The sequence below is a fragment of the Dama dama genome, chromosome X, assembly GCF_033118175.1.
Source record: "Dama dama isolate Ldn47 chromosome X, ASM3311817v1, whole genome shotgun sequence".
Classification (NCBI taxonomy): domain Eukaryota; kingdom Metazoa; phylum Chordata; class Mammalia; order Artiodactyla; family Cervidae; genus Dama; species Dama dama.
In genome coordinates, this window is record NC_083714.1 from 102,685,399 (window position 1) to 102,711,217 (window position 25,819).

Consider the following 25,819-nt stretch of genomic DNA (forward strand, 5'->3'; position numbering starts at 1 on the left):
CCTACCCTTCACCTTCTCCTGGAGCTTGCTCAAACTCATGTTCATTGAGTCAGCAATGCTATCCAGCTGCAGAGTCATGGTTCCAGTGCTAGTGTGTGCTTAGTCAATCAGTCGTGTCTGACTCTTTGCGACCCCATGGACATGTAGCCAGGCTCCTCTGTCCATGGGGATTCTCCAGGCAAAAATACTGGAGTGGGCTGCCATGCCCTCCTCCAGGAGTCTGCAGCTATTACAATGTATAATATGGAAATACTATTAACAACTATGGGCTTCCCAGGTGGCGCTAGTGGTAAAGAAGTAGCCTGCCTTGGAGGAGATACAAGAGACACAGTTTGGATCCCTGGGTTGCAAAGATCCCCTGGAGAAGGGAATCTTCTTCACACTTCAGTATTTTTCCCTGGAGACTCTCATGGACAGAGGAGACTGGCTGGCTACAATCCATAGGATTGCAAAGTGTCAGACATGACTGAAGTTACTTAGCATGCATGCATGCATTAATAGTTATATGCTTATAAACTCAACAATTTAGAAGATAAGGACTAATTCCTGAAAAATAAAAAACTATCAAAACTCAAATAACATTAAATAAATAGACATTTGAATATCACTATTAAAGAACTTGAATTTTTAATTTAAAAAAGTCTTCCAAAAAGAAATTTCTAAGCTCAGATGATTTAAATAGAAAATTATAATAATTTCACAATTTATATGGAAATACAAGAAAACCTCGAATAGTCAAAGCAATCTTGAGAAAGAAGAATGGAACTGGAGGAATCAACCTGCCTGACTTCAGGCTCTACTATAAAGCCACAGTCATCAAGACAGTATGGAACTGGCACAAAGACAGAAATATAGATCAATGGAACAAAATAGAAAGTCCAGAGATAAATCCACATACCTATGGACACCTTATCTTGGACAAAGGAGGCAAGGATATACAATGGAAAAAAGACAACCTCTTTAACAAGTGGTGCTGGGAAAACTGGTCAACCACTTGGAAAAGAATGAAACTAGAACACCTTCTAACACCATACACAAAAATAAACTCAGAATTGATTAAAGATCTAAATGTAAGACCAGAAACTATAAAACTCCTAGAGGAGAACATAGACAAAACACTCTCTGACATAACTCACAGCAGGATCCTCTATGACCCACCTCCCAGAATATTGGAAATAAAAGCAAAAATAAACAAATGGGACCTAATGAAACTTAAAAGCTTTTGCACAACGAAGGAAAGTATAAGCAAGGTGAAAAGACAGCCCTCAGATTGGGAGAAAATAATAGCAAATGAAGCAACAGACAAACGATTAATCTCAAAAATATACAAGCAACTCCTGCAGCTCAATTCCAGAAAAATAAATGACCCAATCAAAAAATGGGCCAAAGATCTAAACAGACATTTCTCCAAAGAAGACATACAGATGGCTCACAAACACATGAAAAGATGCTCAACATCACTCATTATCAGAGAAATGCAAATCAAAACCACTACAATATTGTAAAGTAATTAGCCTCCAACTAATAAAAATAAATGGAAAAAAAGCAAAAAACAAAAAACCACAATGAGGTACCATTACATGTCAGTCAGGATGGCTGCTATCCAAAAGTCTACAAGCAATAAATTCTGGAGAGGGTGTGGAGAAAAGGGAACCCTCTTACACTGTTGGTGGGAATGCAAACTAGTACAGCCGCTATGGAGAACAGTGTGGAGATTTCTTAAAAAACTTGAAATAGAATTGCCATATGACCCAGCAATCCCAATCCTAGGCATACACATCAAGGAAACCAGATCTGAAAGAGACACGTGTACCCCAATGTTCATTGCAGCACTGTTTATAATAGCCAGGACATGGAAGCAACCTAGATGCCCATCAGCAGACGAATGGATAAGGAAGCTGTGGTACATATACACAATGGAATATTACTCAGCCATTAAAAATAATACATTTGAATCAGTTCTAATGAGATGGATGAAACTGTAGCCCATTATACAGAGTGAAGTAAGCCAGAAAGATAAACACCAATACAGTATACTAATGCATATATATGGAATTTAGAAAGATGGTAACGGTAACCCTATGTGCAAGACAGAAAAAGAGACACAGATGTACAGAACAGACTTCTGGATTCTATGGGAGAAGACGAGGGTGGGATGATCTGAGAGGACAGCATCGAAACATGTATATTATCAAGTGTGAAACAGATCACCAGTCCAGGTTGGATGCATGAGACAAGTGTTCGGGGCTTGTGCACTGGGAAGACCCAGAGGGATGGGATGGGGAGGGAGGTGGGAGGGGGGATCAGGATGGGGAACACATGTAAATCCATGGCTGATTCATGTCAATGTACGGCAAAGACCACTACAATACTGTAAAGTAATTAGCCTCCAACTAGTAAAAATAAATGGGAAAAAAATTAAAGAAGTCTCACCAATCCAGACAATCTTTTTCAAAAATTAAACGAAAGAAAACCTTCCCAATTCACTTGACAAGGCCAATATTAACCTGACAGCAAAACCAGACAAAGACAATGCCGAAAAAAAAAGCCATTACATATCAAATCTCTCATGAACATGAACACAATTATCATTAACAAAATGTTAGAAAGAGAAATCTATGACTGTATGAAAACAAATTATACATCGTGATCAAGTGAGAGTTTTTCCAGCTATGAAGTGTTGTTTCAAAATTAAAAAAAATCAATTAATGTAATCCACAAAGGCTAAAGAACAAAAGTAATATGATTACATCTAGGAACACAGAAGATTATTTACAAACTCTAACACCAATTCATGATAACAAATTTTCATAAAGTTAGGAATAGGGATGAATTACCTGTAAAGAACATCTACATAAATCCTACAGCTAACTTCATACTTAATAGTGAGAGACTGAATGGTTACCACTAAGATTGGGAACAAGGAAAGGATGTCCAACCTCTACTCTCTTATTTAAAAACAGGAAGTTTTAGCCCCTAAAATAAGAATAAATGAAAAGCATGTAGATGAGAAATGAAGAAACGAAATGCCCATATCTGCAGATGACACTCTACATAGAAAATACTAAGAAATCTACACAAAAAACCCCTAAACAAGCCCCTTAGCACCCCTCAGCACCCATAAACTCCCAAAGCAAAAAAGCCAAAATTGAGTTAAATCAAGTGTGTGGATACTAAATCAGCACTCAAAAGTCAATTGTGGCTTGGAGCCTAGGCCTGAACTTCCTGGTCAAGAGCCCTCAGAACATGGACAGGACTGCAGCTATTTCCAGTTGTCCTGCTCCCTGCCCCTACTTTTCTCTCCGCTCAGGGGGAGTGCACAGAGTGGGCAGGGCAGAGCCAAGAGGATATGAGGAGTACCTGCCCTTCCCTGGTGCAGTTGCCTGAGCCCAGGTCTATATGCCCTTATGGCATATCTGGTCAGACCCCTAGTGCCTGGGAAGTCCAACACCAGCCAGAGCAGCCGTGTCTGGGGTGGTGTCCAGAAGTGGTTGCAGGGCCATTCCTCTGCATTCAGGTGGATGCCACCAGGTGGAGCTGGCCTGCTAGGAAATATATAGCTAAGAGGAAATGCACTACCTTCCCCAATACTTGTGCAAGTGACTCAGAACTTATTTACTAGGCATTGTGGTATAGCAAAATGAAATACAAGAAATCAAAAGTAAGATAATTTAAGGCAGTAAAAGTGAAATAAAACATAAACATTGTCAGAAAGACCCACTGGAGACAGCAAAGGATGGGAAATAAAATGAAACAGTGTTTTATCATATGAATTTCAGCAAGCTTTTTGAAATTTAAAAACATGACTACTTTTCCTTTAGAGGACTGCTCTTTGCAGTGCCAGTTCCATCAAACCAAGTCCCTAGATATCAGCTGTTTTATATTCTTGATTATACTTGGGAACATAAGATTAAATATCCTCCAGCTAGGAATGAGAAGACAAAAGCACCTATCAGACTTTTATAGGTTTTTTTTTTTTTTTTTTTTTTTGCATTTCACTAACATTTGTCTTTTATTTTTGGTAAACATTTCCATTATATCCTACTTCACAGACTCTTGTACCTTTAGGCACTAGGTTTACTAAATATCACATCTGACTATTTACTCAAATTATTTCCTTTACTTATGGCTATACAGTTTTCCCGATTGTTGTTTTAGCTGCTAAGATGTGTCTGATGCTTTTTTTGTGACTCTGTGGACTGTAACACCCAGGCTCCTCTGTCCATCAGATTTCCCAGGCAAGAATATTGGAGTGGGTTGCCATTTCCTTTTCCAGGGGATCTTCCCAACCCAGGCATAGAACCCGGGTCTCCTGCAATGCAGGCAGATTCTTTACCATACCATCTGAGCCACTAGGAGTCCAGCTATCTACCAAAGCCTGAAGGCTCAAAATGTTTATTTTTTTCCATGTCCCTTCTACTTAAGTGTTCATAGTTACTCTCTGTCATTTTCCATGCTGATGGTGATGATTTTATCTCTTGGTCAGAAGTCATTACTTTGGTACTGGCTCTTAGGAAAACTTCTAATATGAATGAGACTACCCTGTATTTTGTCTTTCATTCTGATAGTTACACTATGAATTCTAAAAAATGTATTCCTGACCAAGATAGCATCTGTTTTCTTGATACCTGCTTGCCATCTGTACTACTTCAAGCAACCATCCTTTTATTTAAAGTACACATTCCAGTCTATATTGAGATGAACATTCCCTGGTTTTATTTTCCCAATAGTTTTCTCATTGCTGCAATTTATTGGTTTAAATGCCACAAACTTAATTTGGGAGACACAACGTTACCTGTAGATGCACTTATGAACTAGAAATGCTGCTTCACCCCACCTTTGATTCATAATCTTGAGCAAACTGAAAAGCCTACACTGAAAATAATTTGTCATATGTCATTAATATTTCAATAAAGCTGGGGAAAAGTAATTTGTTAATTTGTTGTCATGTCGGAACTAAGCAAAACTTACAACTACAAGAATCATAGTTTTACAAACAAGAAGGAATGATGACTATAACATGTGAAAAAATGCTACCGAAGCTTCTTATCCCCTAATTTTCATAGCTTTCCTGAATGTTTCTTTTGGGGCTGTGCTATTATTTATTAAATGGTGATTTTAAAACAAAATAATTGCAGTGTTGTACCTTCTCAGTAACACTGTATATTATAAATATCAATTTGTTATTAATATCAAGACAAAAGACAACATTTTGGCCATATTGATGTTTCTGATACACAAAACACTGCTTGATGCAAACTGTTCTGTACATCTGAAATACACTGCCAACTTTAATATATGACTTAAACATTTTTATCAAGATTTAAAGATATTTGCATTTCTGTACACTAAAAATGATAGTGAAAACCAAAGTTAAATCCACTTTATCACTTAAAAGTCACCCCCCAAAATGAAACATCTATACATTGATAAAATCTATATAGGATTCACAAGAAGACAATAATAGGATACCGATGCATGATCCTAAAGAATACCCCAACAAATCGAGAGACCTATCATGTTCACAAGTTGGAAGATTCCACAAAAATGAGGCCAATGCTCTCCAAACAGTTTTACAGATTTAATATGATTCCTATCAAAATCCCAGGAAGGTTGTTTTGTAGATATAGATGAACATATTCTAAAATTTATATGGACATTCAGAGGCCCAAGAACAGTTGAAACAATCTTGATTAAGAGTAAAGTAGCAGGGGTCCAGTCAAGATGGCAGAGGAATAGGTGGCATGGAATGTATCTGTCTCCGCAGATGCAACAAGAATAGATCTACAGTTGCAACAGTTCTCACAGAACACCAGCTGAATACTGTCAGGAGTTGTTGACAACTGGAAAAGATTATACAAATCTACACATGACTGGGTAGGACGAAAGAAAAGAGGGAAAAGGAGGAGGCAAGCAAGAAGGACCAGACCTGCACCCAGGGGTGGCGGAGCTGAAGCAGAGGAGAGACTTCCACATCTGAGGAAATTGGTTGAGTTGGAAGGGAAACATTTGAAGGTGTCACAGGAGGGTGAAGTAGATGATCTATGACAGTCTGAATAGAGTGAGAGCCACACAGACAACCTGTGCTATAGCTTTATATACCCCAGACAGAGATGCATGTCCAGGTGCACATGGGACCTAGGAGCTGGAACATGGGGAGTGGAGAGCAAGCCTGGGGGTGAGGACTGCTGTTGACTGTGAGAGATGTCCTGAGGGAAAGGGAGGGAGGAAATCTGCAATATGTATTGCCTTTGGAGGTAAACCAGGCAGCCATAGAAGCAGGGTGCTATTGCTGAGACACAAACAGGGGATGGAGCCACCACTGTAGCATCTCTCTCCCACATACTGGTCCCAGTAGCTGAGCTATAGAGAAGGACTAGTGAGGACTGCCATTTGAGCACCTGGTGCAATGAGCAATAGAGAAGGGCAGGCCAGAGTGGCCCTTTGAGTGTCTGCTGCTGGAGATGGAAAAGGCTCCTAATAGAGCCATATCTCTTCCACTCGTGGTTGCTGGCTTCTCTGAGCATCTGGTGCTGCCTGGGTCCCCATTATACAAGGAGTCGCACCATTTCCAGGCCCTGTCCTCACTAAGGCAGACCCAAGTCCTCCAGGGCAGCCTCAAGAGCAGACTCCTTCAAGTAGCCCACATGCAGAGCTGAGGATAAGACCACAATTGAGTTCCAGGGACAGGGCAACTAAGGAATAGGATTAAAAACCAAAAACGTTTTCATCAGCTGTATAAGATGCAAATTAAACCCACACAATCAACTAGGTAAACTCTGTCTGGGGAATATAAAAAAGGACAATGAGTTTTCCCACAAAAGAAAATGCTCTACCCCTGGTAGCTGTGGATATGGAGACAAGCACATGTGAGAGTAGGGCTGGATTAGAATCTGAGCTATCCTTACAGCAGGTCAAGAGACCAATCCTCCATAGAATTGGAGGGCCTCCTGGGAAGGTGGAGGTGGGCTGTGTCTCACAGAAAGGTCAAAGATGCTGGAAACTGAGACCCCAGGAAAAGATTCATTATTATTTTTATGTTTTGATTCATTCTGTTGCTGGTTCTGTTTTTTTCTCCCTGTTTTTTCTCCGTTTTTTTTTGGTTGTTATTATTTATACTTAGGCTTTGGGGATTTTTTTAAAAGCACACTCTTTATTTCTTTTATATGTTTCTGCTATTTCAGCTCTCTGCTGTTCTGTGGTTTTTGTCTCTTTTGTTGATTTTTTTATATAGTTCTTTTTTAACTTTGCTTTTCTTTTTTCCCATGTTTCTCTGTTCTGTTTTCTTTGCTTAGTGCCTCATTTGGCACACAGCTTTGGTTTTGTTTTCTTTTTTGTGTTTTAGTTGGTTTTTTTTTAATTGGTTGATTTCATTTTTGGTTTTGTTGGGTTTTGTTTGGTTTTGTCTGGTGGGTCATTCTCCCTTTCTTTGTGTTCATTGGTCTGATTTGGTTTCTTGTGTATGTGTGTTCCTTTTTTTGGTGGGGGGTGGTTTCTGTTTGTCTGATTTATTTTATCATTTGCTTGGATTTTGTTTTTTGTTTTCTGGGTTTCTTTTGTTTCTTTTTTAAGCCTTTTTATGTTACCAAGCCAAATGGCTCATGGGGTCTCAGTTCCCTGAGCAAAAGTTGGGCTTGCGCCTCTGGGGTGAGAGTACCGAGTATAGGATGCTAGAACACAAGAGAACTTATGATCCTAGGGAGTATTAATTGTGAGAATTCTCACAATGTCCTCCATCTACATCCAATACCCAGTACCACTCAACTGCCTGCAGCACCCAGTGCTGGATACTTCAATCAAAAAAGCAAGAAAGAAAAACAAACCCATATATCAGCACACTGTCTTCCCACAGACACCCCAAAGCACACCACCTCACATAGTACTGCCCATCAGAGGGGAACAAAACTCACCTCCATCCACTAGAATGTAGAAACAAGTCCTTCCCAAAATGAAGCCCACACAAACCACTGGACCAACTTCAAGCACCGGGGGCATAGACTAGAAGCAAGAACTATGACTCTGTAGCCTAAGAAAAGGAGACTTCAAATATAGTAATTAGACAAAATAACAGAAAATTATTTTGCATATGAAGGAGCAAGTTAAAAACTTACAAGATCAAAAAAATGAAGAGGAAATAGGCAAACTGAAAAAAAAATCAATGTAAAGATATTAAAGATGATCCAAAATCTTGAAATTAAAATGCAAGAATCATTTGACACATTTAACAAAGACCTATAAGAGATAAAGAATAAACAGTAGTGAACAACACAATTAGTGAAACCAAAGATACTCTAGAAGGAATGTATAGCAGAATAACTGAAGCAGAAGAATGGTTAAGTGAGATGTTATATAGAATGGTGGAAATAACTGGCAGAGAGAAAAGAAAAAAAGAATGAAAAGAATCAAAGACAACCTCAGACACCTCTGGGACAATATTAAGTGCACCAAATTTGAATTATAACAATCCCAGAAGAAGAGGGAGAGAGAGAAAGGGTCTATGAAAATCCTTGAAGAGATAATAAACAAAAACTTTCCTGACATAGGCAAGGAAATAGTCAATCCCAAGAGGTGCAGAGAGTCCCATATACGATAACCCAAGGAGAAACACTCCAAGACATATACTAATCAAATGACCAAAAAATAAACATGAAAAATATTAAAAGTAATAAATAAAAGCAAAAGAAATGCAACAAATAACATACAAGTGAATCCACACAAGGATAACAGCTGATCTTTCAAGAGCAACTCTGCAGACCAGAAGAGAGTGACAGGATACAATTAAAGTAATATAAGAAAAGCCTACAACCAAGAAAAAGAAAGATATTCCCATTTGAATGCAGAGTTCCAAAGAATAGCCAGGAGAGATAAGAAAGCTTTCCTCAGCGATCAATGCAAAGAAATAGAGGAAAACAATAGAATGGGAAAGACTAGAGATCTCTTCAAGAAAATTAGAGATACCAAGGGAACATTTCATGCAACAATGGGTTCAATAAAGGACAGAAATGGTATGGACCTAACAGAAGCAGAAGATATTAAGAAGAGGTGGCAAGAATATACAGAAGAACTGTACAAAAAAGATCTTCATGACCCAGATAATCACAATGGTGTGATCACTCACCTAGAGCCAGACATCCTGGAATGTGAAGGCAAGTGGGCCTTAGAAAGCATCACTACGAACAAAGCTAGTGGATGTGATGGAATTCCAGTTGAGCTATTTCAAATCCTGAAAGATGATGCTGTGAAGGTGCTGCACTCAATATGCCAGCAAATTTGGAAAACTCAGCAGTGGCCACAGGAATGGAAAAGGTCAGTTTTCATTCCAATCCCAAAGAAAGGCAGTGCCAAAGAATGCTCAAACTACCGCATAATTGCACTCATCTCCCACGCTAGTAAAGTAATGCTCAAAATTCTCCAAGACAGGCTTCAGCAATACGTGAACGGAGAACTTCCAGATGTTCAAGCTGGTTTTAGAAAAGGCAGTGGAACCAGAGATCAAATTGCCAATACCCACTGGATCATCAAAAAACAAGAGAGTTCCAAAAAAACATCTATTTCTGCTTTATTGACTATGCCAAAGTCGTCGACTGTGTGGATCTCAATAAACTGTGGAAAATTCTGAAGGAGATGGGAATACCAGACCACATGACCTGCCTCTGGAGAAACCTATATGCAGGTCAGGAAGGAACAGTTAGAACAGGACATGGAACAACAGACTGGTTCCAAATAGGAAAAGGAGTACATCAAAGCTGTGTATTGTCATCCTGCTTATTTAACTTATATGCAGAGTACATCATGAGAAATGCTGGGCTGGATGAAGCACAAGCTGGAATCAAGATTGCCGGGAAAAATATCAATCACCTCAGATATGCAGATGACACCACCCTTATGGCAGAAAGTGGATAGGAAATAAAAAGCCTCTTCATGAAAGTGAGAGGAGAGTGAAAAAGTTGGCTTAAAGCTCAACATTCAGAAAACTAAGATCATGGCATCTGGTCCCATCACCTCATGGGAAATAGATGGGGAGACAGTGGAAACTGTGTCAGACTTTATTTTTTTGGGCTCCAAAATCACTGCAGATGGTGATTGCAGCCATGAAATTAAAAGACACTTACTCCTTGGAGGGAAAGTTATGACCAACCTAGATAGCATATTAAAAAGCAGAGACATTACTTTGCCAACAAAGGCCCATCTGGTCAAGGCTATGGTTTTTCCAGTGGTCGTGTATGGATGTGAGAGTTGGATTGTGAAGAAGGCTGAGCGCCGAAAAATTGATGCTTTTGAACTATGGTGTTGGAGAAGACTGTTGAGAGTCCCTTGGACTGCAAGGAGATCCAACCAGTCCATCCTGAAGGAGATAAGTCCTGGGTGTTCATTGGAAGGACTGATGCTGAAGCTGAAACTCCAATACTTTGGCCACCTCATGCAAAGAGTTGACTCATTGGAAAAGGCCCTGATGCTGGGAGAGATTGGGGGCGGGAGGAGAAGGGGATGACGGAGGATGAGATGGCTAGATGGCATCACTGACTCGATGGGCATGAGTTTGAGTAAACTCCAGGAGTTTGTGATGGACAGGGAGGCCTGGCATGCTGCGATTCATGGGGTCGCAAAGAGTCAGACACGACTGAGCGACTAAACTGACTGACAACCAAGATTACTCCACCCAGCAAGGATCTCTCTGAAATCAAGGAGAAATAAAAAACTTTACAGATAAGCAAAAATTTAGAGAATTCAGCACTACCAAACAAGCTTTACAACAAATGCTAAAGGGCCTTATCTAGGCAAGAAACAAAATAAAAAGATAAGAGCTACAGAAATAAAGCTGTAACAATTGAGAAAATGCCAGTAGGAATACATATCCTAACAATTTCTTTAAATGCAAGTGGATTAAATGCTCCAACTAAAAGACACAGACTGGCTAATGGATACAAAAACAAGTCCTATAAGTGCTGTTTAGAATAGACCCACTTCAGACCTAGGAACATATTCAGACTGAATGTGAGGGGATGGAAAAAGATATTCCTTTTAAAGGGAAAATTTTTTAAAAAGCTGGAGCAGCATTTCTCATATCACTCAAAGTAGACTTTAAGGAAATTACAAGAGACAAGGAAAGACACTATATAATGATCACAGGATTAATGCAAGACAAAGACCTAACAACTGGGAAAATTTACATACCCAGCATAGGAACATATCAATACATAAGGCAAATGCTAACAAACATAAAAGGGGAAATCAACTATAACACAATGATGCCGTTGATTAGTTGCTAACTTGTGTCTGACTCTTTTGTGACTCTATGGATTGTAGCCCACTTGGCTCCTATGTCCATGGGATTTACCAGGCAAGAACACTGCAGTGGGTTACCATTTCCTTCTCCAGGGGATCTTCCCAACCCAAGGACTGAACTTGCGTCTCCTGAATTGGCAGGTGAATTCTCTACTACAGGGCAAACAGGAGCCCAACACAATGATAGTGGGGGAATTTATACCTCACTTACACCAACAGACAGGTCATTCAGGCAGAAAATTAATAAGGATATGAAAGCCTTAAATTATACATTAGATCAGATGGACCTAACTGGTATCTACAGGACATTCCATCCAACACCAGCAGCATACACTTTTTTCTCATGTTCACTAGGAATATTTTCCAGAATAGACCACATTTTGGGTCACAAATCAAGACTTGGTAGGTTTAAGAAAACTGAAATTGTATCCAGATGGAGGAAGGTTGCTAGTGTGTAGTGCAGTAATGTAGGTAGGTAAGAGTGAAAATGAACAGCAATTCTCCTCTGGTCTTGAATTTAAGATAAAACACTTCTGTAAGGTTGAAAAGTTTTCTCCTCAATGCTCAGGAGCTCAGATACAGGCAGGAAGTGAGTAAGCAGGAAGGTGCAAGGAGCACAAGAGGTGTGTTTATTGGGGACAGCTTCCAGCCCCGGCTCAGTGGAGTGAGGAGGGGCCTGGTAGATGGTGTAAATGGATGTGTGGTTGGTGAGCTGGAGGTCTCCAGGAGGTTGAGACTATCAATGCATTGGCACTAGAGCTAGGGAGCTGGAGGACAGGACATCACATTGAGGGTGATGAGAGGGAGGAAAGCTAGAAACGGACACCATGAGGGGCATGGTCTTTGCTGATGTCTGGAATGGGACCATGGGCAGGGAGATGCTCGGATAGGGAGGAAGAGAACATCTCTGAGGATGGAGGGACCCCTCCTGCCTCACCCCCACTCCCACTCCCCCAACCAGGATTTCCGGCCCCTGTTGCTATGGTTACAGGGGCAGGGCTAGGGAAGCCTACCATGCCGGGATGGTCTGTCAAGGTTACTTTGGCCTGTACCCGTCCATCCTCTGGTCCTCACTGTTATCCTGCTTGACTTCTTCTCCCAATATGTCCAGGGCCACTTCGGATGGTACTAGTGTATTCTCTGGTCCTAATATGAAGAATGTTCAAGCTGGCTTTAGAAAAGGCAGAGGAACCAGAGATCAAATTGCCAATACCCACTGGATCGTCAAAAAAGCAAGAGAATTCCAGAAAAACATCTATTTCTGCTTTACTGACTATGTCAAAGTCTGACTGTGTGGATCACAATAAACTGTGGAATATTCTGAAAGAGATGGGAATACCAGACCACCTGACCTGCCTCTTGAGAAACCTATATGCAGGTCAGGAAGGAACAGTTAGAACAGGACATGGAACAACAGACTGGTTCCAAATAGGAAAAGGAGTACATCAAGGCTGTGTATTGTCATCCTGCTTATTTAACTTATATGCAGAGTACATCATGAGAAATGCTGGGCTGGATGAAGCACAAACCGGAATCAAGATTGCCGGGAAAAATATCAATCACCTCAGATATGCAGATGACACCACCCTTATGGCAGAAAGTGGATAGGAAATAAAAAGCCTCTTCATGAAAGTGAAAGAGGAGAGTGAAAAAGTTGGCTTAAAGCTCAACATTCAGAAAACTAAGATCATGGCATCTGGTCCCATCACCTCATGGGAAATAGATGGGGAGACAGTGGAAACTGTGTCAGACTTTATTTTGGGGGGCTCCAAAATCACTGCAGATGGTGACTGCAACCATGAAATTAAAAGACACTTACTCCTTGGAGGGAAAGTTATGACCAACCTAGATAGCATATTAAAAAGCAGAGACATTACTTTGCCAACAAAGGTCCATCTGGTTAAGGCTATGGTTTTTCCAGTGGTCGTGTATGGATGTGAGAGTTGGACTGTGAAGAAAGCTGAGTGCTGAAAAATTGATGCTTTTGAACTATGGTGTTGGAGAAGACTGTTGAGAGTCCCTTGGACTGCAAGGAGATCCAACCAGTCCATCCTGAAGGAGATCAGTCCTGGGTGTTCATTAGAAGGACTGATGCTGAGGCTGAAACTCCAATACTTTGGCCACCTCATGTGAAGAGTTGACTCATTGGCAAAGACCCTGATGCTGGGAGGGATTGGGGGTAGGAGGAGAAGGGGCAACACAGGGTGAGATGGCTGGATGGCATCACTGACTCGATGGATATGAGTTTGGGTAAACTCCAGGAGTTTGTGATGGACAGGGAGCCCTGGCATACTGTGATTCATGGGGTCTCAAAGAATTGGACACGACTGAGCGACTGAACTGAACTGAACTGAATATGAAGATATTTTACTGGAATTAGGAACACAGTCACTGGAGGATAAGTGGTATGTAGAAATGAAGTCTGAACGGATTGCAATGGTCTTTCTCTTCCCAAGTCCAGCTAACATTTTTGAAGTTTCCTTGGCATACTCACACATCTGAAAACATACCACTTATTTTCTACCAAAAAGTTTTCTTTTAACAGCACTGCACACAAATTATCTGAATTAATTTATACTGATAACTTATTTCATCAAGGCATTGTATCATAAAGACATGATTTGATTGGACGTGCAGTTCTTCACTGAAGTTTTCCTCTTGTAGGACTTTGTGAAGGGCTTTTGGCTAGGGCTCAAGAGAACTTCCCTTCCAGTTCCAGCTCTACCAGCCTTACTTATCTTACTCGGAATCACTTTTTTTTTTTTTTTATTTAAGCCTGCTCTTTGCTCAGTTTTAAAAAAATCAGACTGAGGTAAGAGGCAGATGACTCCTCATCAGTTCAGTTCAGTTCAGTCGCTCAGTCATGTCCAACTCTTTGTGACCCCATGAATTGCAGCACGCCAGGCCTCCCTGTCCATCACAAACTCCTGGAGTTTACTCAAACTCATGCCCATACAGTCGGTGATGCCATCCACCCATCTCATCCTCTGTCGTCCCCTTCTCCTCCTGCCCCCAATCCCTCCCAGCATCAGGGTCTTTTCCAATGAGTTAACTCTTCACATGAGGTGGCCAAAGTTTTGGAGTTTCAGCCTCAGCAGTAGTCCTTCTAATGAACACCCAGGACTGATCTCCTTCAGGATGGACTGGTTGGATCTCCTTGCAGTCCAAGGGACTCTCAACAGTCTTCTCCAACACCACAGTTCAAAAGCATCAATTTTTCAGCACTCAGCTTTCTTCACAGTCCAACTCTCACATCCATACATGACCACTGGAAAAACCATAGCCTTGACCAGATGGGCCTTTGTTGGAAAAGTAATGTCTCTGCTTTTTAATATGCTATCTAGGTTGGTCATAACTTTCCTTCCAAGGAGTAAGCATCTTTTAATTTCATGGTTGCAGTCACCATCTGCAGTGATTTTGGAGCCCAAAAAAATAAAGTCTGACACAGTTTCCACTGTCTCCCCATCTATTTCCCATGAGGTGATGGGACCAGATGCCATGATCTTAGTTTTCTGAATGTTGAGCTTTAAGCCAACTTTTTCACTCTCCTCTCACTTTCATGAAGAGGCTTTTTATTTCCTATCCACTTTCTGCCATAAGGGTGGTGTCATCTGCATATCTGAGGTGATTGATATTTCTCCTGGCAATCTTGATTCCAGCTTGTGCTTCTTCCAGCCCAGCGTTTCTCATGATGTACTCTGCATATAAATTAAATAAGCAGGGTGACAATACACAGCCTTGATGTACTCCTTTTCCTATTTGGAACCAGTCTGTTGTTCCATGTCCTGTTCTAACTGTTCCTTCCTGACCTGCATACAGGTTTCTCAAGAGGCAGGTCAGGTGGTCTGGTATTCCCATCTCCTTCAGGATTTTCCACAGTTTATTGTGATCCACACAGTTGAAGGCTTTGGCATAGTCAGTAAAGCAGAAGTAGATGTTTTTTTTGGAACTCTCTTGCTTTTTTGACGATCCAGCGGATATTGGCAATTTGATCTCTGGTTCCTCTGCCTTTTCTAAAACCAGTTTGAACATCTTCAGCATGACTCCTCATAGGGTAAAGCAATTGGAGATTCATTCCCTGTTGACTGAAACTCTATGATGAGAATGGCAGGACAATTAAGGGAGAAGGCTGGCCCCTGCCCAGACCACATATTTCTTATTCTTGAAGTCAGGAGACCTTCCTGGCCACATGTGTGCAGACAAGACTTCTTGGAGGCCAAAGGGGAGTTGCATCAAGGGATGTTCCTTACCCAGACATCTTTTTGGTAAAACACATCTTGGCTAAGTTATGTGTGTGCACACATGGTAGGTTCCTAATATATACCAAATATGGACTGTGAAACAGGCCAATCAAAATGATTGGCCAAAGGAGACTCAGGAATGCCCTTTAAAAGTAATTCAAACTGCCATAAGGGCTCAACTCACCACCTCTCTCTCTCCCTGAGTCTGCCTGTTTGCCTATAAACATGTACTATATTTTTTCCCTCTTAATAAATAATTTACTACCTTCACTACTTCCCATGTTTGTTGAAATTCTTTTCCTCAAAGCTATAGGGCCAGGGCCCTTGTCAGTGACCACTCGTCTAGTGGCTAGGATCTGGTGCTTTAACCACTGCGACCCAGCCCAATCTCTGACTGGGAACCCAAGCCATACTCCAAGCTATTGCAGGCCAAGGCCACCCAAGATCAAGCCTAAGCTAATGCGTGGCACAGGGAGAGAGATCCAGAGAAAGGTGCTGCTAAAGTGCCTGTGTTCTCAGTACAGTGACTTCTCTTTTTTCTCTGATTTATTGATTTTTTTTTTCTTTTTTGGTTAAGAAAAGTCACTGGTTTATAGGATCAGTACTCAGTCTCCCAGAGATGGGAGGAAGATTGAAGAGAAATTAAATTAAATTATAAAAATGAATAAACTCAGCCATCCTCTGTCTGTGGGATTTCCCAGGCAAAAGTACCAGAGTGGGTTGCCATTTCCCTCTCCAGGGTATCTTACCAACCCAGGGATCAAACCCATGTCTCCTGCAGTGCAGGTGGATTCTTTACAAATTGAGCCACCAGGAAAGCCTGTTATCATGTGTAAGGAGTTAAAAATCACTCAACCTGGAATTATAACTTCAGGGAATGACAACAGTGAAGCTAATTAGGTAGATTTTGGAAATGTAGCTATTAAATTCTTCCTGTCCTTATTTTATTCCCAAGAATCATTTAAGATTATGAAGCTAATGTTCAGAAGTGGAATTTACAGCTTTACTTCTCCTAGAGTTCCTGTCTCATATTTTCATTTTTTGTGCCTGGTGATGTATGCTTCCAACTTAAAATGACTGGAGTAGCAGATGATGACTTGTCTTTTCTCTGACAAGATTTCAAATATGTTTGTGACACTGGTTCACAGTTTAGGTGTCCAATTGTTGGGTGATATTTTTTCATCCCTTTCCTTTTCTGAGCAAAGAATGAAATGATTATTGATTCCTGTCATCCTCCTGGAACCTGTACACAAGAGGTGATAGTCCCAGATCCTGGGCAGTTACTTGGGTGGGTAAATTGTAGTTAGGTATAGCTCATGTAACTTGCTCTCTTAGACGATGGCCTTTTTGTTGAATGTACATGTACAAGAGTATTGCTCTTTTTTGTTCAGCCTTATATCCTTACAAATTACATCACCACTTTTCCTGTAAATCTGTGCCCTTGTACATAAGTATAAGCCTCCAAGAAAGTGCAAACACAAAGACACAAGCACAAAAACACAAACACAAAAAGTGTTTTATGTATGAATCTGTCTTACTTACCAAGACTATTCATTATATATTTCAGATTGCCAAGTAGTAGCAGGAAATGGAGTGGAAAAAAATGTGTAGATATAAACAGAATTGGCCTATCTGGAACATATCTTTGCCCTTTTCTCTTTTGTACCTTCATTGGAAAACATTTGATAGCCTAATGTTAGAATTCCAAGGGAACATCAAAAGCAAAACAAATGAGAGAAAACAGAATGAGGAGTCCAGCCTACATTTAAAAGTTACAATTCTATAAAATCCACTCCAGTCCCCCCTTTTTTATTGTGGTAGAAACTGTCAAATTATTGTGTAAAGTAGTGTCAATTCATGTGAGAACTAGAACATAAGGCATAATTTTTAAAAAATGTTTTCCTTAGGTTGATTGTAGATTTCAGTCATTTACATCACCTTTAATTGTACTTTCTAAGACATAGAACTGCTTTGGGAGACCTTATTTTGGATGAAACTGTCATTGAACAAAACAATGGCTGTTAGTCCTATTTTTATAACCCATGGCAAAATGTTAACTTACAAAAAGATACATTCAAAGCTGCAGGCCTAATGTGTTGTCTGCATTTTACAAAACTTTGCTTATGTTGTGTATATACCAAGCAATCCCAAGCAATTTTATATTCCAGATAGATGATAAAATCTAAGTTGTTTTAAAGAATTGAAGGTACACATGTGCACATGTTTTTCTACACATAATGATTACCTATCAAACTTTTGTTTGTTCAAATTCCATTTACTGAGTTGAAACAAAGGGAAGTTATTTAAATTGCTTTATGCTTATATAGATTCCATCATAAATATACTTGACTCCTGAGAAGCTTGTATGCAGGACAAGAAACAATGGTTAGAACTGGACATGGAACAATGGACTGGTTCAAAATTGATAAAGGAGTATGTCAAGACTGTATATTGTCAACCTGCTTATTTAAATTTTATTCAGAGTACATCATGCAAAATCCCAGGCTGGATGATTCACAAGCTGGAATCAAGATTGCTGGGAAAACTAACAATCTTAGATATGCAGAGTTCATAGCAAACACCTTCTTTCAACAACATAAGAGATGACTCTACACATGGACATCACCAGATGGTCAATACTGAAATCAGATTGATTATATTCTTTGCAGTAAAAAGTGGAGAAATTCTACAGAGTCAGTGAAAACAAGAGCTGGAGCTGACTGTCGCTCAGACTCATGAATTCCTTATTGCAAAATTCAGACTTAAATTGAAGAAAGTAGGGAAAACCACTAGGTCATTCAGGTATGACCTAAATAAAATCCCTGATGATTATATAGTGGATGTGACAAATAGATTCAAGGGATTAAATTTGATAGAGTGACTGAAGAACTATGGATAGAGGTTTGTAACTTTGCACAGGATGCAGTGATCAAAACCATCCCCAAGAAAAAGAAATGGAAAAAGGCCAAACAAGGAGGCCTTACCAATAGCTGAGAAAAGAAGAGAGGGGAAAGACAAAGGAGAAAAGGAAAGATATACACATCTGAATGCAGAATTCCAAAGAATAGCCATGAGAGGTAAGAAAGCCTTCCTAAGTGAAGAATGCAAAGAAATAGAGGAAGACAATTGAATAGAAATCTCTAGATTTCTATCACTAGAGATCTCTTCAAGAAAATTAGAGTTACCAAAGGAACATTTCATGCAAAGTTAGGCACAATAAAGTACAGAAACAGCACGGACCTAACAGAAGCAGAAGACATTAAGAGGAGGTGGTAAGAATACACAGAAGTATGCAAAAAAGATCTTAATGACCCAGATAACCATGATGGTGTGATCACTCACCTAAAGCCAGACATCCTGGGGTATGAAGTCAAAAGGGTCTTAGGAAGCATCACTACAAACAAAGCTAGTTGGAGGCCATGGAATTTCAGCTGAGCTATCTAAAATCCCGAAAGATGATGCTGTTAGCATGTGGCACTCAATAGGCCAACAAATTTGGAAAACTAAGCAGTGGTCAAAGGACTGAAAAAGATCAGTTTTCATTCCAATATCAAAGAAGGGCAATGCCAAAGAATGTTCAAATTACCGCGCAATTGCACTCATTTCATGTGCTAGCAAAGTAATGCTCAAAATCATCCAAGCTAGCCTTTAATAGTACATGAACCGAGAACTTCCAGATGTACAACCTGGATTTAGAGAAGGTAGAGGAACCAGAGATCAAATTACCAACATCCATTGGATCATAGAAAAAGCAAGGAAATTCCAGAAAAGCATCTACTTCTGTTTCATGGACTATGCTAAAACGTTTGACTGTGTGGATCACAACGAACTGTGAAAAATTCTTCAAGAGATGGGAATACCAGAATTCCTTACCTGTCTCCTTAGAAACAGGTATGCAGGTCAAGAAGCAATAGTTAGAACCAAATATGGATTAATAGACTGGTTAAAAATTGTGAAAGGCGTGCCTCAAGTCTGTATATTGTCACTGTGTTTATTTAACTTATATGTAGAGTACATCATGTGAAATGGTGGGCTGGATGAATCACAAGTTGGAATCAAGATTGCTGGGAGAAATATCAATAACCTCAGATAAGCAGATGACACCACCCTTATGGCAGAAAGCTAAGAGGAACTAAAGAGTCTCTTGATGAAGGTGAAAGAGGAGAGTGAAAAAACTGGCTTCAAACTCAACATTCAAAAAACTAAGATCATGGCATCTGGTCCCTTCACTTCATGGCATGTAGATGGGTAACAATGGAAACCATGAAAGACTTAATTTTCTTGGGCTCCAAAATTGCTGCTGACAGTGACAGCTGCCATGAAATTAAAAGATGCTTACTCCTTGGAAGAAAAGTTATGACAAACCTAGACAGTGTATTAAAAAGCAGAGACATCATTTTTCCAACAAAGATTTGAGTAGTCAAAGCTGTGGTTTTTCCAGTAGTCATGTAAGGTGTGAGACTTGGACTAAAGAAGACTGTGTGCTGAAGAATTATTGCTTTCAAACTGTGGTGCTGGAAGACTCTTGAGAGTCCCTTGGACTGCAAGGAGAGTCAATCCTGAAGAAAATCAACCCTGAGTATTCATTGGAAGGACTGATGCTGAAACTAAAGCTCCAGTACTTTGGCCACCTGATGAGAAGGACCGACTCATTAGAAAAGTCTCTGATGCTGGAAAAGATTGAAAACAACAGGAGAAGCAGACGACAAAGGATGAGGTGGTTGGATGGCATCACCGATTCAATGGGAATGAGTTTGGGCAAACTCTGGGAGACAGGACAGGGAAGTTTTGTGTGCTGCAGTTCATGGGATCACAAAGAGTTGGACATGACTTAGTGACTGAATAACAACAATAAATATCATTTTTGAACTTGGAAATAACAACTCAATGTCTAGTCCAATTTCATTTTATGAGGGAAACTGAGCTACTGTAAGTTCGATGATTAACTTGACAGAAAATGAAGTTAACACATCAATACCATCGCTTTGATAAATTTGAAAATTGATTGTAATTCAGAAGCTAGAGTGATTTGGTATCCTATGGTTCCTAACTGTTTCATTGGTATTAGCAAACAGGAATGAGCCTTTCATATCAAATGTGTTGAAAGTTTGGGAGCATATACTTTAAGTGCTTGGATGGACTAGCTTGGTTTCTGCAGCTCCCTTAGAATAAACATCATATTATGATTCCAGGTATAGAATATGTAATGGGGTGAAAAATTTTGTTGTTTCTGAGGTTGACCTGAATGAGAAGCTCTGAGGCATGGAGGGATGTAGTTGAGAGGGAAGCTAGGGCTTAGGAGAAAATAAAATATCAGCTTAATCTGCCTTTACAGTTAAGGAGAATTACATAATTCTCTATTGTAAATATATACATGCATTCCCATTCTGTTTTGATGAAGATGCTCTGTAATTAATATTCCTCCTCATATCTTTAGATTTTATTTATCCACTGGTTCTTTCATTAGCCTACTAAGGTGTTCTTTCTTGCTCCTAATATTTTGTCTACCTCATTTTTCTCTCAAGTTAATGGATCATTTCTCCCCCCCTTTACCTCCCAGCTGTATTCTGCTTTCACTGCCTGTCATGTCTCATCCCCTTCATGCAACTACTCATTAAAACTTGGCTTCTCAAACCCCACCTACTGTTCTTCTATAACATATCGGAGGTCACCTAAAATCTTGGTAATTTTTTTCAGCAAACATTTACCTAGCACCTACTACTGGCCAAGCATTGTCCTGGGTGTGTGGGGAGAATCAAGATGTCCCTGTCATTTCTTCACTGACTCTCCTATCCTACGGCTGATATGTATCATATATGTGCCTCCTTTTACATTTCCATCATCCTAATTCAGGCCTGCATTGCCCTTTGTTAGATGTATTGTAAAAATTTCCTACATGGTCTATGTGCTCATTCTCCTCCTACACCATTCATTCACTAGAATCTTTTTCTTAAATGTAGATCCAAGCATGTCTCTTAGGCTCAAGTACTTATTCCAACAAATTTCTCAGCACGGCATCCAAAGTCTTTGATAACCTAGCCCTATCTTCCCATGGATATTTCGTCTCCCGCGAACTCCTCTCTGAGAGGCCCCAGCCACACCATATTATTAGATTTGTCTCCTAGAAAATTCCTCTTCATCCTGCTTGTCCTCTTGTTGTTCCCTCTTTTTGTTACACCCATCCTATTAATATTCTCCCCATCCTCCAAAGCCCAGTTCAGACGCCATTCATTTTAAGGAGTCTCTTCTATTTCCCTTGTCAGCATTCATTGCTACTTTTATGTCATTGCAATAGCTTGATGCTATCATCCTCAAAGACAATAGGCTCTTGATTTGGCTCAGGAAATACCTGCTGGTTGAGTCTCTAAGAATCCCTGGCAAAGTACCTGCTTGTACATGGTTTGTTGTTCAGTTGCTAAGTCGTGTCTGACTCTTTGTGACCCTATGGACTGCAGCACTCCAGGCTTCCCTGTCCTTCACTATCTCCTGGAGTTTGCTCAAGCTCTTGTTCATTGAGTCGGTGATGCTATCTAACCATCTTGTCCTCTGCTGCCCCCTTCACCTTTTGCCTTCAATTTTCCCAGCATTAGGGTCTTTTCCAACTAGTCAGCTCTTCACATCAGGATGCAGTCACCATCCGCAGTGATTTTGGAGCCCAAGAAAATAAAATCGGTCACTGTTTTCACTTTTTGCCCATCTATTTGTTTTGAAGTGATGAGACCAGATGCCATGATACTCGTTTTTTGAATGTTAAGTGTTAAGCCAGCTTTTTCACTCTCCTCTTTCATCCTCTTCAAGAGGCTCATTGGTTCCTCTTCACTTTCTGCCATTAGAGTGGTATCATCTGCCTATTTGAGGTTGTTGATATTTCTCCCAGCAATCTTGATTCGAGTTGTGAGCCATCCAGCCTGGCATTTCATATGATGTACTCTGCATACAAGTTAGCAGGGTGACAATATACAGCCTTGATGCACTATTTTTCCAATTTTGAACCAATCCATTGTTCCATATCTGGTTCTAACTGTTGCTTTTTGACCTGAATACAGGTTTCTCAGGAGGCAGGTAAGGTGGTCTGGTATTCCTATCTCTTGAAGAATTTTCAACAGTTTGTAATGGTCCACACAGTCAGAGGCTTTAGTGTAGTTATTGAAGCAGAAGTAGATGTTCTGGAACTCTCTTGCTTTCTTTTCTTTTCTTTTTCATTTATTTTTATTAGTTCTTGATGATCCAATTTGATCTCTGGCTCCTCTGCCTTTTCTAAATCCAGCTTGAACATCTGGACATTCTCGGTTCACATACTGTTGAAGCTTAGCTTGAAGGATTTGGAGCATTACCTTGCTAGCATGTGAAATGAGAGCAATTGTACAGCTTTTTGAACATTCTTTGGCATTGCCCTTCTTTGGTATTGGAATGAAAACTGACCTTTTCCAGTCCTGTGGCCACTGCTGAGTTTTTTAAATTTGCCGGCATATTGAGTGCAGCACTTTCACAACATCATCATTCAGGATTTGAAATAGCTCAGCTGGAATTCCATCACATCCACTAGCTTTATTCGTAGTGATGCTTTCTAAGTCCTACCTGACTTCACATTCCAGGATGTCTGGCTCTAGGTGAGTGATCACACCGTCGTGATTATCTGGGTCGTGAAGATCTTTTTTGTACAGTTTTTCTGTGTATTCTTGCCTCCTCTTCTTAATATCTTCTGCTTCTGTTAGGTCCATACCATTTCTGTCCTTTATCGAACCCATCTTTGCATGACATGTTCCCTTGGTACCTCTAATTTTCGAGAAGTGATCTCTAGTCTTTCCCATTCTATTGTTTTCCTCTATTTCTTTGCATTGATCACTGAGGAAGGCTTTCTTATCTCTCCTTGCTATTCCTTGGAGCTCTGCATTCAAATGGGAATATCTTTTCTTTTCTCTTTTGCTCTTCACTTCTCTTCTTTTCATAGCTATTTGTAAGGCCTCCTCAGACAACCATTTTGCCTTTTTGCATTTCTTTTCCATGGGGATGGTCTTGATGGTGCTGAATTCTCCTAACTTTTGCTTATCTGGAAATCTTTTGATTTTTCCATCAAAACTGAACCAGAGTCTTGCTGGGTAGAATATTCTTGATTGTAACTTCTTTCCTTTCATGCATTTCACTCCAAATGCATCATACCATTCCCTTCTGGGTTGTAGAGTTTCTGTTGAGAAATCAGCTGATAACCTGATGGGACTTCCCTTGTATGTTATTTGTTGTTTTCCCCTTGTTGCTTTTGATATTTTATCTTTGTCTTTAGTTTTTGTCAGCTTGATTACTATGTATCTTGGTGTGTTCCTCCTTGGGTTTATCCTGCCTGGGACTCTGTGCTTCCTGGACTTGGTTGACTATTTCCTTTCCCATGTTAGGGAAGTTTTCAACTATTGTCTCTTCAAATATCTTTTCAGGTCCTTTCTTTCTTCTTCTGAAAACCCTTATAATGCGAATGTTGGTGTATTTAATGTTGTCCCAGAGGTCTCTTAGGCTGTCTTCAATTTTTTTTTTTCATTCTTTTTCAATATTCTGTTCTGTGGCAGTAATTTCCACCATTCTGTCCTCCAGGTCATATACCCATTCTTCTGCCTCAGTTATTCAGCTATTAATTCCTTCTAGTTCACCTCTGTTTGTTTGTTCTTTAGTTCTTCTAGGTCTTTGGTAAACATTTCTTGTATCTTCTCCATCATTTTCTTGAGATCCTGGATCATCTTCACTATCACTGTTCTGAATCCTTTTTCTGGAAGTTTGCCTGTCTCCACTTCATTCATTTGTTTTTCTGGGGTCTTATCTTGTCCCTTCATCTGGGATATAAATTTCTGCTTTTTCATCTTAATCAACTTTATGTGATGTGGTTTTTGTTCTGGCTGCTGTGGGATTATGGTTCTTTTTGCTTCTTCTGTCTGCCTTCTAATGGGGGAAGCTAAGAGACTTGTGTAAGCTTCCTAATGAGGGGTACTGGAGGCGGGAAAAATCAGGTCTTGTTCTGGTGGGCAGCACAGTGCTCAGTAAAGCTTTAATCCAATTATCTGCTGATGGGTGGGATTGTGCTCCCTCCCTGTTAGTTGTTTGGCCTGAGATGACCTAGCCCTGGGGTCTACTGGGCTCTATGGTAGGGTTCATGGTGACTCCCAAGAGGACTTACGCCAAGGAGCACCTTCCAGGACTGCTGCTGCCAGTGCCCTTGTCTCTGTGGTGAGAACCTGCCAACCCATGCCTCCACAGGAGACCCGCCAACATTAATGGGTAGTTTTGGTTCAGTGTCTCAGTGGTAAAGAATCCACCTGGAATGTAGGAGACTGCCTGCAGTACAGGAGATCTGAGTTACGATCCCTGTTTTGGGAAGTTCCCTTGGAGAAGGAAATGACAATCCATTCCAATATTCTTGCCTGGAAAATCCCATGGACAGAAGACCCTGGCAGGCTGTAGTCCATAGGTTTGCAAAGAGGCAGACATGACTGAGTGACTAAATCACACCTGTGCTGTCACTGCTCCTTTCCCCTGGGTCTTGGTTCACACAAAGATTGTTTGTGCCCTCAAAGAGTGAAGTATCTGTTTCTCCCAGTCCTGTGCAAGTCTCATAATCAAATCCCACTGGTCTTCAGTCAGATTCCCTGGGTGTTTCTAGTCTGTTTATTGGGTCCCCAGACTGGGAAGCCTGATGTGGGGCTCAGAACCTTCATAACAGTGGGAGAATTTCTTTGGTATTACTATTCTCCATGTTGTGGGTCACCCACTAAGGGATATGGGATTTGATTTTATTATGATTATGCCCCTCTTAGCATAGCACTGCAGCTTCTTCTTTGTTTTGGGGTGTGGGGTAGCTTTTTTTGATCGGTTCCAGAGCATTCTTGCCAATAATTGTTCAACAGCTAATTGCAATTTTTGTGCTCTCACAGGAGGAGACAAGTGCACATCCTTCTATTCTGCCCTCTTAAACCAATCCCCCAGTATGTACATTTTAACAATATTACTTTCTCAAATCTGTGACCATGAAATATTTTTCCATTATTTGTATCTTCTTTGATTTCTTTCATCATTGGCTATAGTTATCAGAGTAGAAGATACCTTCTACCTCCTTGGTAAAGTGTATTCCTAAATATGTTATTGTATTTGATGCTATTGTAAACAGGATCATTTTTAATTTTCTTTTTCAGATTATTTGTTGTCAGTGTTTAGAAACACTATTAATTTAATATGTTAATCTTGTATTTGGTCACTTTACTAAATTTGATAATTAGATCTAAGGTTTTTGGGTAGTAGAGTCTTTAGGTTTC

At 40.2% G+C, this 25,819-nt stretch overlaps 1 pseudogene; it reads left to right on the forward strand.

Annotated features, from left to right (window-relative positions):
• Positions 1 to 4,914, forward strand: part of LOC133052790 (probable G-protein coupled receptor 160) — a 30,724-nt pseudogene extending 25,810 nt beyond the window's left edge.
• The last annotated feature ends 20,905 nt before the right edge of the window (positions 4,915 to 25,819 follow it).